Source organism: Ascaphus truei, chromosome 5 (genome assembly GCF_040206685.1).
Source record: "Ascaphus truei isolate aAscTru1 chromosome 5, aAscTru1.hap1, whole genome shotgun sequence".
Classification (NCBI taxonomy): Eukaryota; Metazoa; Chordata; class Amphibia; order Anura; family Ascaphidae; genus Ascaphus; species Ascaphus truei.
In genome coordinates, this window is record NC_134487.1 from 228,333,620 (window position 1) to 228,354,013 (window position 20,394).

The following is a 20,394-nucleotide window of genomic DNA, read 5'->3' on the forward strand; positions in this document are numbered from 1 at the left end:
GGAGCTCTGAAAATGAACGTGCGCGTCTTTCACTCTTCCCGAGGGACTTAGAAGAATTTTGTGATATTTTTTATTAAAATGGTGTATAAGGGTATATATATAAATATATTTTATGCACTGTATATGAGCTGGCGATTTCTAAGTCTGTGGTTCCGAGAGGGGGTAACCAGGCTCACTAATAAAGGTCAAGCCACTTGGCTGCCAGAATGCCCTCCTTCAGCACAGACCAGAAAGGCATTGTGATAAGCGTATCCCCGGTATAGTCAGGGGTTAATGGGAGTCGTCCCCTTCCCCCCAGTATACGGCCAGAACCATGGACCCGGTATTTGTGGTTCGGACTGTCTCCAACCAGCCATAATGTTGTGAGTGAAATTATGTCTAAGTCCAGCTTTGGTACATTAGAAGCAACTCTGAAACTTAACCTAAGCGTTTTTCGAAGCTACTTTTTGGCTAACTTCTTATAGGAAGGTCTAGGAGCTCTGAAAATGAACGTGCGCGTCTTTCACTCTTCCCGAGGGACTTAGAAGAATTTTGTGATAATTTTTATTAAAATGGTGTATAAGGGTATATATATATAAATATATTTTATGCACTGTATATGAGCTGGCGATTTCTAAGTCTGTGGTTCCGAGAGGGGGTAACCAGGCTCACTAATAAAGGTCAAGCCACTTGGCTGCCAGAATGCCCTGCTTCAGCACAGACCAGAAAGGCATTGTGATAAGCGTATCCCCGGTATAGTCAGGGGTTAATGGGAGTCGTCCCCGTCCCCCCAGTATACGGCCAGAACCATGGACCCGGTACTTGAGTTCGGACTGTCTCCAACCAGCCATAATGTTGTGAGTGAAATTATGTCTAAGTCCAGCTTTGGTACATTAGAAGCAACTCTGAAACTTAACCTAAGCGTTTTTCGAAGCTACTTTTTGGCTAACTTCTTATAGGAAGGTCTAGGAGCTCTGAAAATGAACGTGCGCGTCTTTCACTCTTCCCGAGGGACTTAGAAGAATTTTGTGATATTTTTTATTAAAATGGTGTATAAGGGTATATATATAAATATATTTTATGCACTGTATATGAGCTGGCGATTTCTAAGTCTGTGGTTCCGAGAGGGGGTAACCAGGCTCACTAATAAAGGTCAAGCCACTTGGCTGCCAGAATGCCCTGCTTCAGCACAGACCAGAAAGGCATTGTGATAAGCGTATCCCCGGTATAGTCAGAGGTTAATGGGAGTCGTCCCCGTCCCCCCAGTATACGGCCAGAACCATGGACCCGGTACTTGTGGTTCGGACTGTCTCCAACTAGCCATAATGTTGTGAGTGAAATTATGTCTAAGTCCAGCTTTGGTACATTAGAAGCAACTCTGAAACTTAACCTAAGCGTTTTTCGAAGCTACTTTTTGGCTAACTTCTTATAGGAAGGTCTAGGAGCTCTGAAAATGAACGTGCGCGTCTTTCACTCTTCCCGAGGGACTTAGAAGAATTTTGTGATAATTTTTATTAAAATGGTGTATAAGGGTATATATATATAAATATATTTTATGCACTGTATATGAGCTGGCGATTTCTAAGTCTGTGGTTCCGAGAGGGGGTAACCAGGCTCACTAATAAAGGTCAAGCCACTTGGCTGCCAGAATGCCCTGCTTCAGCACAGACCAGAAAGGCATTGTGATAAGCGTATCCCCGGTATAGTCAGGGGTTAATGGGAGTCGTCCCCTTCCCCCCAGTATACGGCCAGAACCATGGACCCGGTACTTGTGATTCGGACTGTCTCCAACCAGCCATAATGTTGTGAGAGTGAAATTATGTCTAAGTCCAGCTTTGGTACATTAGAAGCAACTCTGAAACTTAACCTAAGCGTTTTTCGAAGCTACTTTTTGGCTAACTTCTTATAGGAAGGTCTAGGAGCTCTGAAAATGAACGTGCGCGTCTTTCACTCTTCCCGAGGGACTTAGAAGAATTTTGTGATATTTTTTATTAAAATGGTGTATAAGGGTATATATATAAATATATTTTATGCACTGTATATGAGCTGGCGATTTCTAAGTCTGTGGTTCCGAGAGGGGGTAACCAGGCTCACTAATAAAGGTCAAGCCACTTGGCTGCCAGAATGCCCTGCTTCAGCACAGACCAGAAAGGCATTGTGATAAGCGTATCCCCGGTATAGTCAGAGGTTAATGGGAGTCGTCCCCGTCCCCCCAGTATACGGCCAGAACCATGGACCCGGTACTTGTGGTTCGGACTGTCTGCAACCAGCCATAATGTTGTGAGTGAAATTATGTCTAAGTCCAGCTTTGGTACATTAGAAGCAACTCTGAAACTTAACCTAAGCGTTTTTCGAAGCTACTTTTTGGCTAACTTCTTATAGGAAGGTCTAGGAGCTCTCAAAATGAACATGCGCGTCTTTCACTCTTCCCGAGGGACTTAGAAGAATTTTGTGATATTTTTTATTAAAATGGTGTATAAGGGTATATATATAAATATATTTTATGCACTGTATATGAGCTGGCGATTTCTAAGTCTGTGGTTCCGAGAGGGGGTAACCAGGCTCACTAATAAAGGTCAAGCCACTTGGCTGCCAGAATGCCCTCCTTCAGCACAGACCAGAAAGGCATTGTGATAAGCGTATCCCCGGTATAGTCAGGGGTTAATGGGAGTCGTCCCCTTCCCCCCAGTATACGGCCAGAACCATGGACCCGGTACTTGTCGTTCGGACTGTCTCCAACCAGCCATAATGTTGTGAGAGTGAAATTATGTCTAAGTCCAGCTTTGGTACATTAGAAGCAACTCTGAAACTTAACCTAAGCGTTTTTCGAAGCTACTTTTTGGCTAACTTCTTATAGGAAGGTCTAGGAGCTCTCAAAATGAACGTGCGCGTCTTTCACTCTTCCCGAGGGACTTAGAAGAATTTTGTGATATTTTTTATTAAAATGGTGTATAAGGGTATATATATAAATATATTTTATGCACTGTATATGAGCTGGCGATTTCTAAGTCTGTGGTTCCGAGAGGGGGTAACCAGGCTCACTAATAAAGGTCAAGCCACTTGGCTGCCAGAATGCCCTGCTTCAGCACAGACCAGAAAGGCATTGTGATAAGCGTATCCCCGGTATAGTCAGAGGTTAATGGGAGTCGTCCCCGTCCCCCCAGTATACGGCCAGAACCATGGACCCGGTACTTGTGGTTCGGACTGTCTGCAACCAGCCATAATGTTGTGAGTGAAATTATGTCTAAGTCCAGCTTTGGTACATTAGAAGCAACTCTGAAACTTAACCTAAGCGTTTTTCGAAGCTACTTTTTGGCTAACTTCTTATAGGAAGGTCTAGGAGCTCTCAAAATGAACATGCGCGTCTTTCACTCTTCCCGAGGGACTTAGAAGAATTTTGTGATATTTTTTATTAAAATGGTGTATAAGGGTATATATATAAATATATTTTATGCACTGTATATGAGCTGGCGATTTCTAAGTCTGTGGTTCCGAGAGGGGGTAACCAGGCTCACTAATAAAGGTCAAGCCACTTGGCTGCCAGAATGCCCTCCTTCAGCACAGACCAGAAAGGCATTGTGATAAGCGTATCCCCGGTATAGTCAGGGGTTAATGGGAGTCGTCCCCTTCCCCCCAGTATACGGCCAGAACCATGGACCCGGTACTTGTCGTTCGGACTGTCTCCAACCAGCCATAATGTTGTGAGAGTGAAATTATGTCTAAGTCCAGCTTTGGTACATTAGAAGCAACTCTGAAACTTAACCTAAGCGTTTTTCGAAGCTACTTTTTGGCTAACTTCTTATAGGAAGGTCTAGGAGCTCTGAAAATGAACGTGCGCGTCTTTCACTCTTCCCGAGGGACTTAGAAGAATTTTGTGATATTTTTTATTAAAATGGTGTATAAGGGTATATATATAAATATATTTTATGCACTGTATATGAGCTGGCGATTTCTAAGTCTGTGGTTCCGAGAGGGGGTAACCAGGCTCACTAATAAAGGTCAAGCCACTTGGCTGCCAGAATGCCCTGCTTCAGCACAGACCAGAAAGGCATTGTGATAAGCGTATCCCCGGTATAGTCAGAGGTTAATGGGAGTCGTCCCCGTCCCCCCAGTATACGGCCAGAACCATGGACCCGGTACTTGTGGTTCGGACTGTCTGCAACCAGCCATAATGTTGTGAGTGAAATTATGTCTAAGTCCAGCTTTGGTACATTAGAAGCAACTCTGAAACTTAACCTAAGCGTTTTTCGAAGCTACTTTTTGGCTAACTTCTTATAGGAAGGTCTAGGAGCTCTGAAAATGAACGTGCGCGTCTTTCACTCTTCCCGAGGGACTTAGAAGAATTTTGTGATAATTTTTATTAAAATGGTGTATAAGGGTATATATATATAAATATATTTTATGCACTGTATATGAGCTGGCGATTTCTAAGTCTGTGGTTCCGAGAGGGGGTAACCAGGCTCACTAATAAAGGTCAAGCCACTTGGCTGCCAGAATGCCCTGCTTCAGCACAGACCAGAAAGGCATTGTGATAAGCGTATCCCCGGTATAGTCAGGGGTTAATGGGAGTCGTCCCCTTCCCCCCAGTATACGGCCAGAACCATGGACCCGGTACTTGTGATTCGGACTGTCTCCAACCAGCCATAATGTTGTGAGAGTGAAATTATGTCTAAGTCCAGCTTTGGTACATTAGAAGCAACTCTGAAACTTAACCTAAGCGTTTTTCGAAGCTACTTTTTGGCTAACTTCTTATAGGAAGGTCTAGGAGCTCTGAAAATGAACGTGCGCGTCTTTCACTCTTCCCGAGGGACTTAGAAGAATTTTGTGATATTTTTTATTAAAATGGTGTATAAGGGTATATATATAAATATATTTTATGCACTGTATATGAGCTGGCGATTTCTAAGTCTGTGGTTCCGAGAGGGGGTAACCAGGCTCACTAATAAAGGTCAAGCCACTTGGCTGCCAGAATGCCCTGCTTCAGCACAGACCAGAAAGGCATTGTGATAAGCGTATCCCCGGTATAGTCAGAGGTTAATGGGAGTCGTCCCCGTCCCCCCAGTATACGGCCAGAACCATGGACCCGGTACTTGTGGTTCGGACTGTCTGCAACCAGCCATAATGTTGTGAGTGAAATTATGTCTAAGTCCAGCTTTGGTACATTAGAAGCAACTCTGAAACTTAACCTAAGCGTTTTTCGAAGCTACTTTTTGGCTAACTTCTTATAGGAAGGTCTAGGAGCTCTCAAAATGAACATGCGCGTCTTTCACTCTTCCCGAGGGACTTAGAAGAATTTTGTGATATTTTTTATTAAAATGGTGTATAAGGGTATATATATAAATATATTTTATGCACTGTATATGAGCTGGCGATTTCTAAGTCTGTGGTTCCGAGAGGGGGTAACCAGGCTCACTAATAAAGGTCAAGCCACTTGGCTGCCAGAATGCCCTCCTTCAGCACAGACCAGAAAGGCATTGTGATAAGCGTATCCCCGGTATAGTCAGGGGTTAATGGGAGTCGTCCCCTTCCCCCCAGTATACGGCCAGAACCATGGACCCGGTACTTGTCGTTCGGACTGTCTCCAACCAGCCATAATGTTGTGAGAGTGAAATTATGTCTAAGTCCAGCTTTGGTACATTAGAAGCAACTCTGAAACTTAACCTAAGCGTTTTTCGAAGCTACTTTTTGGCTAACTTCTTATAGGAAGGTCTAGGAGCTCTGAAAATGAACGTGCGCGTCTTTCACTCTTCCCGAGGGACTTAGAAGAATTTTGTGATATTTTTTATTAAAATGGTGTATAAGGGTATATATATAAATATATTTTATGCACTGTATATGAGCTGGCGATTTCTAAGTCTGTGGTTCCGAGAGGGGGTAACCAGGCTCACTAATAAAGGTCAAGCCACTTGGCTGCCAGAATGCCCTGCTTCAGCACAGACCAGAAAGGCATTGTGATAAGCGTATCCCCGGTATAGTCAGAGGTTAATGGGAGTCGTCCCCGTCCCCCCAGTATACGGCCAGAACCATGGACCCGGTACTTGTGGTTCGGACTGTCTGCAACCAGCCATAATGTTGTGAGTGAAATTATGTCTAAGTCCAGCTTTGGTACATTAGAAGCAACTCTGAAACTTAACCTAAGCGTTTTTCGAAGCTACTTTTTGGCTAACTTCTTATAGGAAGGTCTAGGAGCTCTCAAAATGAACATGCGCGTCTTTCACTCTTCCCGAGGGACTTAGAAGAATTTTGTGATATTTTTTATTAAAATGGTGTATAAGGGTATATATATAAATATATTTTATGCACTGTATATGAGCTGGCGATTTCTAAGTCTGTGGTTCCGAGAGGGGGTAACCAGGCTCACTAATAAAGGTCAAGCCACTTGGCTGCCAGAATGCCCTCCTTCAGCACAGACCAGAAAGGCATTGTGATAAGCGTATCCCCGGTATAGTCAGGGGTTAATGGGAGTCGTCCCCTTCCCCCCAGTATACGGCCAGAACCATGGACCCGGTACTTGTCGTTCGGACTGTCTCCAACCAGCCATAATGTTGTGAGAGTGAAATTATGTCTAAGTCCAGCTTTGGTACATTAGAAGCAACTCTGAAACTTAACCTAAGCGTTTTTCGAAGCTACTTTTTGGCTAACTTCTTATAGGAAGGTCTAGGAGCTCTGAAAATGAACGTGCGCGTCTTTCACTCTTCCCGAGGGACTTAGAAGAATTTTGTGATATTTTTTATTAAAATGGTGTATAAGGGTATATATATAAATATATTTTATGCACTGTATATGAGCTGGCGATTTCTAAGTCTGTGGTTCCGAGAGGGGGTAACCAGGCTCACTAATAAAGGTCAAGCCACTTGGCTGCCAGAATGCCCTGCTTCAGCACAGACCAGAAAGGCATTGTGATAAGCGTATCCCCGGTATAGTCAGAGGTTAATGGGAGTCGTCCCCGTCCCCCCAGTATACGGCCAGAACCATGGACCCGGTACTTGTGGTTCGGACTGTCTGCAACCAGCCATAATGTTGTGAGTGAAATTATGTCTAAGTCCAGCTTTGGTACATTAGAAGCAACTCTGAAACTTAACCTAAGCGTTTTTCGAAGCTACTTTTTGGCTAACTTCTTATAGGAAGGTCTAGGAGCTCTGAAAATGAACGTGCGCGTCTTTCACTCTTCCCGAGGGACTTAGAAGAATTTTGTGATAATTTTTATTAAAATGGTGTATAAGGGTATATATATATACTGTAAATATATTTTATGCACTGTATATGAGCTGGCGATTTCTAAGTCTGTGGTTCCAAGAGGGGGTAACCAGGCTCACTAATAAAGGTCAAGCCACTTGGCTGCCAGAATGCCCTCCTTCAGCACAGACCAGAAAGGCATTGTGATAAGCGTATCCCCGGTATAGTCAGGGGTTAATGGGAGTCGTCCCCTTCCCCCCAGTATACGGCCAGAACCATGGACCCGGTACTTGTCGATCGGACTGTCTCCAACCAGCCATAATGTTGTGAGAGTGAAATTATGTCTAAGTCCAGCTTTGGTACATTAGAAGCAACTCTGAAACTTAACCTAAGCGTTTTTCGAAGCTACTTTTTGCCTAACTTCTTATAGGAAGGTCTAGGAGCTCTCAAAATGAACATGCGCGTCTTTCACTCTTCCCGAGGGACTTAGAAGAATTTTGTGATATTTTTTATTAAAATGGTGTATAAGGGTATATATATAAATATATTTTATGCACTGTATATGAGCTGGCGATTTCTAAGTCTGTGGTTCCGAGAGGGGGTAACCAGGCTCATTAATAAAGGTCAAGCCACTTGGCTGCCAGAATGCCCTCCTTCAGCACAGACCAGAAAGGCATTGTGATAAGCGTATCCCCGGTATAGTCAGGGGTTAATGGGAGTCGTCCCCTTCCCCCCAGTATACGGCCAGAACCATGGACCCGGTACTTGTCGTTCGGACTGTCTCCAACCAGCCATAATGTTGTGAGAGTGAAATTATGTCTAAGTCCAGCTTTGGTACATTAGAAGCAACTCTGAAACTTAACCTAAGCGTTTTTCGAAGCTACTTTTTGGCTAACTTCTTATAGGAAGGTCTAGGAGCTCTGAAAATGAACGTGCGCGTCTTTCACTCTTCCCGAGGGACTTAGAAGAATTTTGTGATATTTTTTATTAAAATGGTGTATAAGGGTATATATATAAATATATTTTATGCACTGTATATGAGCTGGCGATTTCTAAGTCTGTGGTTCCGAGAGGGGGTAACCAGGCTCACTAATAAAGGTCAAGCCACTTGGCTGCCAGAATGGCCTGCTTCAGCACAGACCAGAAAGGCATTGTGATAAGCGTATCCCCGGTATAGTCAGGGGTTAATGGGAGTCGTCCCCGTCCCCCCAGTATACGGCCAGAACCATGGACCCTGTACTTGTGGGTCGGACTGTCTCCAACCAGCCATAATGTTGTGAGAGTGAAATGATGTCTAAGTCCAGCTTTGGTACATTAGAAGCAACTCTGAAACTTAACCTAAGCGTTTTTCGAAGCTACTTTTTGGCTAACTTCTTATAGGAAGGTCTAGGAGCTCTGAAAATGAACGTGCGCGTCTTTCACTCTTCCCGAGGGACTTAGAAGAATTTTGTGATAATTTTTATTAAAATGGTGTATAAGGGTATATATATATAAATATATTTTATGCACTGTTTATGAGCTGGCGATTTCTAAGTCTGTGGTTCCGAGAGGGGGTAACCAGGCTCACTAATAAAGGTCAAGCCACTTGGCTGCCAGAATGCCCTGCTTCAGCACAGACCAGAAAGGCATTGTGATAAGCGTATCCCCGGTATAGTCAGGGGTTAATGGGAGTCGTCCCCGTCCCCCCAGTATACGGCCAGAACCATGGACCCTGTACTTGTGGGTCGGACTGTCTCCAACCAGCCATAATGTTGTGAGAGTGAAATTATGTCTAAGTCCAGCTTTGGTACACAAGAAGCAACTCTGAAACTTAACCTAAGCGTTTTTCGAAGCTACTTTTTGGCTAAATTCTTATAGGAAGGTCTAGGAGCTCTGAAATAGAACATGCGCGTCTTTCACTCTTCCCGAGGGACTTAGAAGAATTTTGTGATATTTTTATTAAAATGGTGTATAAGGGTATATGTATAAATATATTTTATGCACTGTATATGAGCTGGCGATTTCTAAGTCTGTGGTTCCGAGAGGGGGTAACCAGGCTCACTAATAAAGGTCAAGCCACTTGGCTGCCAGAATGCCCTCCTTCAGCACAGACCAGAAAGGCATTGTGATAAGCGTATCCCCGGTATAGTCAGGGGTTAATGGGAGTCGTCCCCTTCCCCCCAGTATACGGCCAGAACCATGGACCCGGTACTTGTCGTTCGGACTGTCTCCAACCAGCCATAATGTTGTGAGAGTGAAATTATGTCTAAGTCCAGCTTTGGTACATTAGAAGCAACTCTGAAACTTAACCTAAGCGTTTTTCGAAGCTACTTTTTGGCTAACTTCTTATAGGAAGGTCTAGGAGCTCTGAAAATGAACGTGCGCGTCTTTCACTCTTCCCGAGGGACTTAGAAGAATTTTGTGATAATTTTTATTAAAATGGTGTATAAGGGTATATATATATAAATATATTTTATGCACTGTTTATGAGCTGGCGATTTCTAAGTCTGTGGTTCCGAGAGGGGGTAACCAGGCTCACTAATAAAGGTCAAGCCACTTGGCTGCCAGAATGCCCTGCTTCAGCACAGACCAGAAAGGCATTGTGATAAGCGTATCCCCGGTATAGTCAGGGGTTAATGGGAGTCGTCCCCGTCCCCCCAGTATACGGCCAGAACCATGGACCCTGTACTTGTGGGTCGGACTGTCTCCAACCAGCCATAATGTTGTGAGAGTGAAATTATGTCTAAGTCCAGCTTTGGTACATTAGAAGCAACTCTGAAACTTAACCTAAGCGTTTTTCGAAGCTACTTTTTGGCTAACTTCTTATAGGAAGGTCTAGGAGCTCTGAAAATGAACGTGCGCGTCTTTCACTCTTCCCGAGGGACTTAGAAGAATTTTGTGATATTTTTTATTAAAATGGTGTATAAGGGTATATATATAAATATATTTTATGCACTGTATATGAGCTGGCGATTTCTAAGTCTGTGGTTCCGAGAGGGGGTAACCAGGCTCACTAATAAAGGTCAAGCCACTTGGCTGCCAGAATGCCCTCCTTCAGCACAGACCAGAAAGGCATTGTGATAAGCGTATCCCCGGTATAGTCAGGGGTTAATGGGAGTCGTCCCCTTCCCCCCAGTATACGGCCAGAACCATGGACCCGGTATTTGTGGTTCGGACTGTCTCCAACCAGCCATAATGTTGTGAGTGAAATTATGTCTAAGTCCAGCTTTGGTACATTAGAAGCAACTCTGAAACTTAACCTAAGCGTTTTTCGAAGCTACTTTTTGGCTAACTTCTTATAGGAAGGTCTAGGAGCTCTGAAAATGAACGTGCGCGTCTTTCACTCTTCCCGAGGGACTTAGAAGAATTTTGTGATAATTTTTATTAAAATGGTGTATAAGGGTATATATATATAAATATATTTTATGCACTGTATATGAGCTGGCGATTTCTAAGTCTGTGGTTCCGAGAGGGGGTAACCAGGCTCACTAATAAAGGTCAAGCCACTTGGCTGCCAGAATGCCCTGCTTCAGCACAGACCAGAAAGGCATTGTGATAAGCGTATCCCCGGTATAGTCAGGGGTTAATGGGAGTCGTCCCCGTCCCCCCAGTATACGGCCAGAACCATGGACCCGGTACTTGAGTTCGGACTGTCTCCAACCAGCCATAATGTTGTGAGTGAAATTATGTCTAAGTCCAGCTTTGGTACATTAGAAGCAACTCTGAAACTTAACCTAAGCGTTTTTCGAAGCTACTTTTTGGCTAACTTCTTATAGGAAGGTCTAGGAGCTCTGAAAATGAACGTGCGCGTCTTTCACTCTTCCCGAGGGACTTAGAAGAATTTTGTGATATTTTTTATTAAAATGGTGTATAAGGGTATATATATAAATATATTTTATGCACTGTATATGAGCTGGCGATTTCTAAGTCTGTGGTTCCGAGAGGGGGTAACCAGGCTCACTAATAAAGGTCAAGCCACTTGGCTGCCAGAATGCCCTGCTTCAGCACAGACCAGAAAGGCATTGTGATAAGCGTATCCCCGGTATAGTCAGAGGTTAATGGGAGTCGTCCCCGTCCCCCCAGTATACGGCCAGAACCATGGACCCGGTACTTGTGGTTCGGACTGTCTCCAACTAGCCATAATGTTGTGAGTGAAATTATGTCTAAGTCCAGCTTTGGTACATTAGAAGCAACTCTGAAACTTAACCTAAGCGTTTTTCGAAGCTACTTTTTGGCTAACTTCTTATAGGAAGGTCTAGGAGCTCTGAAAATGAACGTGCGCGTCTTTCACTCTTCCCGAGGGACTTAGAAGAATTTTGTGATAATTTTTATTAAAATGGTGTATAAGGGTATATATATATAAATATATTTTATGCACTGTATATGAGCTGGCGATTTCTAAGTCTGTGGTTCCGAGAGGGGGTAACCAGGCTCACTAATAAAGGTCAAGCCACTTGGCTGCCAGAATGCCCTGCTTCAGCACAGACCAGAAAGGCATTGTGATAAGCGTATCCCCGGTATAGTCAGGGGTTAATGGGAGTCGTCCCCTTCCCCCCAGTATACGGCCAGAACCATGGACCCGGTACTTGTGATTCGGACTGTCTCCAACCAGCCATAATGTTGTGAGAGTGAAATTATGTCTAAGTCCAGCTTTGGTACATTAGAAGCAACTCTGAAACTTAACCTAAGCGTTTTTCGAAGCTACTTTTTGGCTAACTTCTTATAGGAAGGTCTAGGAGCTCTGAAAATGAACGTGCGCGTCTTTCACTCTTCCCGAGGGACTTAGAAGAATTTTGTGATATTTTTTATTAAAATGGTGTATAAGGGTATATATATAAATATATTTTATGCACTGTATATGAGCTGGCGATTTCTAAGTCTGTGGTTCCGAGAGGGGGTAACCAGGCTCACTAATAAAGGTCAAGCCACTTGGCTGCCAGAATGCCCTGCTTCAGCACAGACCAGAAAGGCATTGTGATAAGCGTATCCCCGGTATAGTCAGAGGTTAATGGGAGTCGTCCCCGTCCCCCCAGTATACGGCAAGAACCATGGACCCGGTATTTGTGGTTCGGACTGTCTCCAACCAGCCATAATGTTGTGAGTGAAATTATGTCTAAGTCCAGCTTTGGTACATTAGAAGCAACTCTGAAACTTAACCTAAGCGTTTTTCGAAGCTACTTTTTGGCTAACTTCTTATAGGAAGGTCTAGGAGCTCTGAAAATGAACGTGCGCGTCTTTCACTCTTCCCGAGGGACTTAGAAGAATTTTGTGATAATTTTTATTAAAATGGTGTATAAGGGTATATATATATAAATATATTTTATGCACTGTATATGAGCTGGCGATTTCTAAGTCTGTGGTTCCGAGAGGGGGTAACCAGGCTCACTAATAAAGGTCAAGCCACTTGGCTGCCAGAATGCCCTGCTTCAGCACAGACCAGAAAGGCATTGTGATAAGCGTATCCCCGGTATAGTCAGGGGTTAATGGGAGTCGTCCCCGTCCCCCCAGTATACGGCCAGAACCATGGACCCGGTACTTGTGGTTCGGACTGTCTCCAACCAGCCATAATGTTGTGAGTGAAATTATGTCTAAGTCCAGCTTTGGTACATTAGAAGCAACTCTGAAACTTAACCTAAGCGTTTTTCGAAGCTACTTTTTGGCTAACTTCTTATAGGAAGGTCTAGGAGCTCTGAAAATGAACGTGCGCGTCTTTCACTCTTCCCGAGGGACTTAGAAGAATTTTGTGATATTTTTTATTAAAATGGTGTATAAGGGTATATATATAAATATATTTTATGCACTGTATATGAGCTGGCGATTTCTAAGTCTGTGGTTCCGAGAGGGGGTAACCAGGCTCACTAATAAAGGTCAAGCCACTTGGCTGCCAGAATGCCCTGCTTCAGCACAGACCAGAAAGGCATTGTGATAAGCGTATCCCCGGTATAGTCAGAGGTTAATGGGAGTCGTCCCCGTCCCCCCAGTATACGGCCAGAACCATGGACCCGGTACTTGTGGTTCGGACTGTCTCCAACTAGCCATAATGTTGTGAGTGAAATTATGTCTAAGTCCAGCTTTGGTACATTAGAAGCAACTCTGAAACTTAACCTAAGCGTTTTTCGAAGCTACTTTTTGGCTAACTTCTTATAGGAAGGTCTAGGAGCTCTGAAAATGAACGTGCGCGTCTTTCACTCTTCCCGAGGGACTTAGAAGAATTTTGTGATAATTTTTATTAAAATGGTGTATAAGGGTATATATATATAAATATATTTTATGCACTGTATATGAGCTGGCGATTTCTAAGTCTGTGGTTCCGAGAGGGGGTAACCAGGCTCACTAATAAAGGTCAAGCCACTTGGCTGCCAGAATGCCCTGCTTCAGCACAGACCAGAAAGGCATTGTGATAAGCGTATCCCCGGTATAGTCAGGGGTTAATGGGAGTCGTCCCCGTCCCCCCAGTATACGGCCAGAACCATGGACCCGGTACTTGTGGTTCGGACTGTCTCCAACCAGCCATAATGTTGTGAGTGAAATTATGTCTAAGTCCAGCTTTGGTACATTAGAAGCAACTCTGAAACTTAACCTAAGCGTTTTTCGAAGCTACTTTTTGGCTAACTTCTTATAGGAAGGTCTAGGAGCTCTGAAAATGAACGTGCGCGTCTTTCACTCTTCCCGAGGGACTTAGAAGAATTTTGTGATATTTTTTATTAAAATGGTGTATAAGGGTATATATATAAATATATTTTATGCACTGTATATGAGCTGGCGATTTCTAAGTCTGTGGTTCCGAGAGGGGGTAACCAGGCTCACTAATAAAGGTCAAGCCACTTGGCTGCCAGAATGCCCTGCTTCAGCACAGACCAGAAAGGCATTGTGATAAGCGTATCCCCGGTATAGTCAGAGGTTAATGGGAGTCGTCCCCGTCCCCCCTGTATACGGCCAGAACCATGGACCCGGTACTTGTGGTTCGGACTGTCTCCAACTAGCCATAATGTTGTGAGTGAAATTATGTCTAAGTCCAGCTTTGGTACATTAGAAGCAACTCTGAAACTTAACCTAAGCGTTTTTCGAAGCTACTTTTTGGCTAACTTCTTATAGGAAGGTCTAGGAGCTCTGAAAATGAACGTGCGCGTCTTTCACTCTTCCCGAGGGACTTAGAAGAATTTTGTGATAATTTTTATTAAAATGGTGTATAAGGGTATATATATATAAATATATTTTATGCACTGTATATGAGCTGGCGATTTCTAAGTCTGTGGTTCCGAGAGGGGGTAACCAGGCTCACTAATAAAGGTCAAGCCACTTGGCTGCCAGAATGCCCTGCTTCAGCACAGACCAGAAAGGCATTGTGATAAGCGTATCCCCGGTATAGTCAGGGGTTAATGGGAGTCGTCCCCGTCCCCCCAGTATACGGCCAGAACCATGGACCCGGTACTTGTGGTTCGGACTGTCTCCAACCAGCCATAATGTTGTGAGTGAAATTATGTCTAAGTCCAGCTTTGGTACATTAGAAGCAACTCTGAAACTTAACCTAAGCGTTTTTCGAAGCTACTTTTTGGCTAACTTCTTATAGGAAGGTCTAGGAGCTCTGAAAATGAACGTGCGCGTCTTTCACTCTTCCCGAGGGACTTAGAAGAATTTTGTGATATTTTTTATTAAAATGGTGTATAAGGGTATATATATAAATATATTTTATGCACTGTATATGAGCTGGCGATTTCTAAGTCTGTGGTTCCGAGAGGGGGTAACCAGGCTCACTAATAAAGGTCAAGCCACTTGGCTGCCAGAATGCCCTGCTTCAGCACAGACCAGAAAGGCATTGTGATAAGCGTATCCCCGGTATAGTCAGGGGTTAATGGGAGTCGTCCCCGTCCCCCCAGTATACGGCCAGAACCATGGACCCGGTACTTGTGGTTCGGACTGTCTCCAACCAGCCATAATGTTGTGAGTGAAATTATGTCTAAGTCCAGCTTTGGTACATTAGAAGCAACTCTGAAACTTAACCTAAGCGTTTTTCGAAGCTACTTTTTGGCTAACTTCTTATAGGAAGGTCTAGGAGCTCTGAAAATGAACGTGCGCGTCTTTCACTCTTCCCGAGGGACTTAGAAGAATTTTGTGATATTTTTTATTAAAATGGTGTATAAGGGTATATATATAAATATATTTTATGCACTGTATATGAGCTGGCGATTTCTAAGTCTGTGGTTCCGAGAGGGGGTAACCAGGCTCACTAATAAAGGTCAAGCCACTTGGCTGCCAGAATGCCCTCCTTCAGCACAGACCAGAAAGGCATTGTGATAAGCGTATCCCCGGTATAGTCAGGGGTTAATGGGAGTCGTCCCCTTCCCCCCAGTATACGGCCAGAACCATGGACCCGGTACTTGTCGTTCGGACTGTCTCCAACCAGCCATAATGTTGTGAGAGTGAAATTATGTCTAAGTCCAGCTTTGGTACATTAGAAGCAACTCTGAAACTTAACCTAAGCGTTTTTCGAAGCTACTTTTTGGCTAACTTCTTATAGGAAGGTCTAGGAGCTCTGAAAATGAACATGCGCGTCTTTCACTCTTCCCGAGGGACTTAGAAGAATTTTGTGATATTTTTTATTAAAATGGTGTATAAGGGTATATATATAAATATATTTTATGCACTGTATATGAGCTGGCGATTTCTAAGTCTGTGGTTCCGAGAGGGGGTAACCAGGCTCACTAATAAAGGTCAAGCCACTTGGCTGCCAGAATGCCCTGCTTCAGCACAGACCAGAAAGGCATTGTGATAAGCGTATCCCCGGTATAGTCAGGGGTTAATGGGAGTCGTCCCCTTCCCCCCAGTATACGGCCAGAACCATGGACCCGGTACTTGTGATTCGGACTGTCTCCAACCAGCCATAATGTTGTGAGAGTGAAATTATGTCTAAGTCCAGCTTTGGTACATTAGAAGCAACTCTGAAACTTAACCTAAGCGTTTTTCGAAGCTACTTTTTGGCTAACTTCTTATAGGAAGGTCTAGGAGCTCTGAAAATGAACGTGCGCGTCTTTCACTCTTCCCGAGGGACTTAGAAGAATTTTGTGATATTTTTTATTAAAATGGTGTATAAGGGTATATATATAAATATATTTTATGCACTGTATATGAGCTGGCGATTTCTAAGTCTGTGGTTCCGAGAGGGGGTAACCAGGCTCACTAATAAAGGTCAAGCCACTTGGCTGCCAGAATGCCCTGCTTCAGCACAGACCAGAAAGGCATTGTGATAAGCGTATCCCCGGTATAGTCAGAGGTTAATGGGAGTCGTCCCCGTCCCCCCAGTATACGGCAAGAACCATGGACCCGGTATTTGTGGTTCGGACTGTCTCCAACCAGCCATAATGTTGTGAGTGAAATTATGTCTAAGTCCAGCTTTGGTACATTAGAAGCAACTCTGAAACTTAACCTAAGCGTTTTTCGAAGCTACTTTTTGGCTAACTTCTTATAGGAAGGTCTAGGAGCTCTGAAAATGAACGTGCGCGTCTTTCACTCTTCCCGAGGGACTTAGAAGAATTTTGTGATAATTTTTATTAAAATGGTGTATAAGGGTATATATATATAAATATATTTTATGCACTGTATATGAGCTGGCGATTTCTAAGTCTGTGGTTCCGAGAGGGGGTAACCAGGCTCACTAATAAAGGTCAAGCCACTTGGCTGCCAGAATGCCCTGCTTCAGCACAGACCAGAAAGGCATTGTGATAAGCGTATCCCCGGTATAGTCAGGGGTTAATGGGAGTCGTCCCCGTCCCCCCAGTATACGGCCAGAACCATGGACCCGGTACTTGTGGTTCGGACTGTCTCCAACCAGCCATAATGTTGTGAGTGAAATTATGTCTAAGTCCAGCTTTGGTACATTAGAAGCAACTCTGAAACTTAACCTAAGCGTTTTTCGAAGCTACTTTTTGGCTAACTTCTTATAGGAAGGTCTAGGAGCTCTGAAAATGAACGTGCGCGTCTTTCACTCTTCCCGAGGGACTTAGAAGAATTTTGTGATATTTTTTATTAAAATGGTGTATAAGGGTATATATATAAATATATTTTATGCACTGTATATGAGCTGGCGATTTCTAAGTCTGTGGTTCCGAGAGGGGGTAACCAGGCTCACTAATAAAGGTCAAGCCACTTGGCTGCCAGAATGCCCTGCTTCAGCACAGACCAGAAAGGCATTGTGATAAGCGTATCCCCGGTATAGTCAGAGGTTAATGGGAGTCGTCCCCGTCCCCCCAGTATACGGCCAGAACCATGGACCCGGTACTTGTGGTTCGGACTGTCTCCAACTAGCCATAATGTTGTGAGTGAAATTATGTCTAAGTCCAGCTTTGGTACATTAGAAGCAACTCTGAAACTTAACCTAAGCGTTTTTCGAAGCTACTTTTTGGCTAACTTCTTATAGGAAGGTCTAGGAGCTCTGAAAATGAACGTGCGCGTCTTTCACTCTTCCCGAGGGACTTAGAAGAATTTTGTGATAATTTTTATTAAAATGGTGTATAAGGGTATATATATATAAATATATTTTATGCACTGTATATGAGCTGGCGATTTCTAAGTCTGTGGTTCCGAGAGGGGGTAACCAGGCTCACTAATAAAGGTCAAGCCACTTGGCTGCCAGAATGCCCTGCTTCAGCACAGACCAGAAAGGCATTGTGATAAGCGTATCCCCGGTATAGTCAGGGGTTAATGGGAGTCGTCCCCGTCCCCCCAGTATACGGCCAGAACCATGGACCCGGTACTTGTGGTTCGGACTGTCTCCAACCAGCCATAATGTTGTGAGTGAAATTATGTCTAAGTCCAGCTTTGGTACATTAGAAGCAACTCTGAAACTTAACCTAAGCGTTTTTCGAAGCTACTTTTTGGCTAACTTCTTATAGGAAGGTCTAGGAGCTCTGAAAATGAACGTGCGCGTCTTTCACTCTTCCCGAGGGACTTAGAAGAATTTTGTGATATTTTTTATTAAAATGGTGTATAAGGGTATATATATAAATATATTTTATGCACTGTATATGAGCTGGCGATTTCTAAGTCTGTGGTTCCGAGAGGGGGTAACCAGGCTCACTAATAAAGGTCAAGCCACTTGGCTGCCAGAATGCCCTGCTTCAGCACAGACCAGAAAGGCATTGTGATAAGCGTATCCCCGGTATAGTCAGAGGTTAATGGGAGTCGTCCCCGTCCCCCCTGTATACGGCCAGAACCATGGACCCGGTACTTGTGGTTCGGACTGTCTCCAACTAGCCATAATGTTGTGAGTGAAATTATGTCTAAGTCCAGCTTTGGTACATTAGAAGCAACTCTGAAACTTAACCTAAGCGTTTTTCGAAGCTACTTTTTGGCTAACTTCTTATAGGAAGGTCTAGGAGCTCTGAAAATGAACGTGCGCGTCTTTCACTCTTCCCGAGGGACTTAGAAGAATTTTGTGATAATTTTTATTAAAATGGTGTATAAGGGTATATATATATAAATATATTTTATGCACTGTATATGAGCTGGCGATTTCTAAGTCTGTGGTTCCGAGAGGGGGTAACCAGGCTCACTAATAAAGGTCAAGCCACTTGGCTGCCAGAATGCCCTGCTTCAGCACAGACCAGAAAGGCATTGTGATAAGCGTATCCCCGGTATAGTCAGGGGTTAATGGGAGTCGTCCCCGTCCCCCCAGTATACGGCCAGAACCATGGACCCGGTACTTGTGGTTCGGACTGTCTCCAACCAGCCATAATGTTGTGAGTGAAATTATGTCTAAGTCCAGCTTTGGTACATTAGAAGCAACTCTGAAACTTAACCTAAGCGTTTTTCGAAGCTACTTTTTGGCTAACTTCTTATAGGAAGGTCTAGGAGCTCTGAAAATGAACGTGCGCGTCTTTCACTCTTCCCGAGGGACTTAGAAGAATTTTGTGATATTTTTTATTAAAATGGTGTATAAGGGTATATATATAAATATATTTTATGCACTGTATATGAGCTGGCGATTTCTAAGTCTGTGGTTCCGAGAGGGGGTAACCAGGCTCACTAATAAAGGTCAAGCCACTTGGCTGCCAGAATGCCCTGCTTCAGCACAGACCAGAAAGGCATTGTGATAAGCGTATCCCCGGTATAGTCAGAGGTTAATGGGAGTCGTCCCCGTCCCCCCTGTATACGGCCAGAACCATGGACCCGGTACTTGTGGTTCGGACTGTCTCCAACTAGCCATAATGTTGTGAGTGAAATTATGTCTAAGTCCAGCTTTGGTACATTAGAAGCAACTCTGAAACTTAACCTAAGCGTTTTTCGAAGCTACTTTTTGGCTAACTTCTTATAGGAAGGTCTAGGAGCTCTGAAAATGAACGTGCGCGTCTTTCACTCTTCCCGAGGGACTTAGAAGAATTTTGTGATAATTTTTATTAAAATGGTGTATAAGGGTATATATATATAAATATATTTTATGCACTGTATATGAGCTGGCGATTTCTAAGTCTGTGGTTCCGAGAGGGGGTAACCAGGCTCACTAATAAAGGTCAAGCCACTTGGCTGCCAGAATGCCCTGCTTCAGCACAGACCAGAAAGGCATTGTGATAAGCGTATCCCCGGTATAGTCAGGGGTTAATGGGAGTCGTCCCCGTCCCCCCAGTATACGGCCAGAACCATGGACCCGGTACTTGTGGTTCGGACTGTCTCCAACCAGCCATAATGTTGTGAGTGAAATTATGTCTAAGTCCAGCTTTGGTACATTAGAAGCAACTCTGAAACTTAACCTAAGCGTTTTTCGAAGCTACTTTTTGGCTAACTTCTTATAGGAAGGTCTAGGAGCTCTGAAAATGAACGTGCGCGTCTTTCACTCTTCCCGAGGGACTTAGAAGAATTTTGTGATATTTTTTATTAAAATGGTGTATAAGGGTATATATATAAATATATTTTATGCACTGTATATGAGCTGGCGATTTCTAAGTCTGTGGTTCCGAGAGGGGGTAACCAGGCTCACTAATAAAGGTCAAGCCACTTGGCTGCCAGAATGCCCTGCTTCAGCACAGACCAGAAAGGCATTGTGATAAGCGTATCCCCGGTATAGTCAGGGGTTAATGGGAGTCGTCCCCGTCCCCCCAGTATACGGCCAGAACCATGGACCCGGTACTTGTGGTTCGGACTGTCTCCAACCAGCCATAATGTTGTGAGTGAAATTATGTCTAAGTCCAGCTTTGGTACATTAGAAGCAACTCTGAAACTTAACCTAAGCGTTTTTCGAAGCTACTTTTTGGCTAACTTCTTATAGGA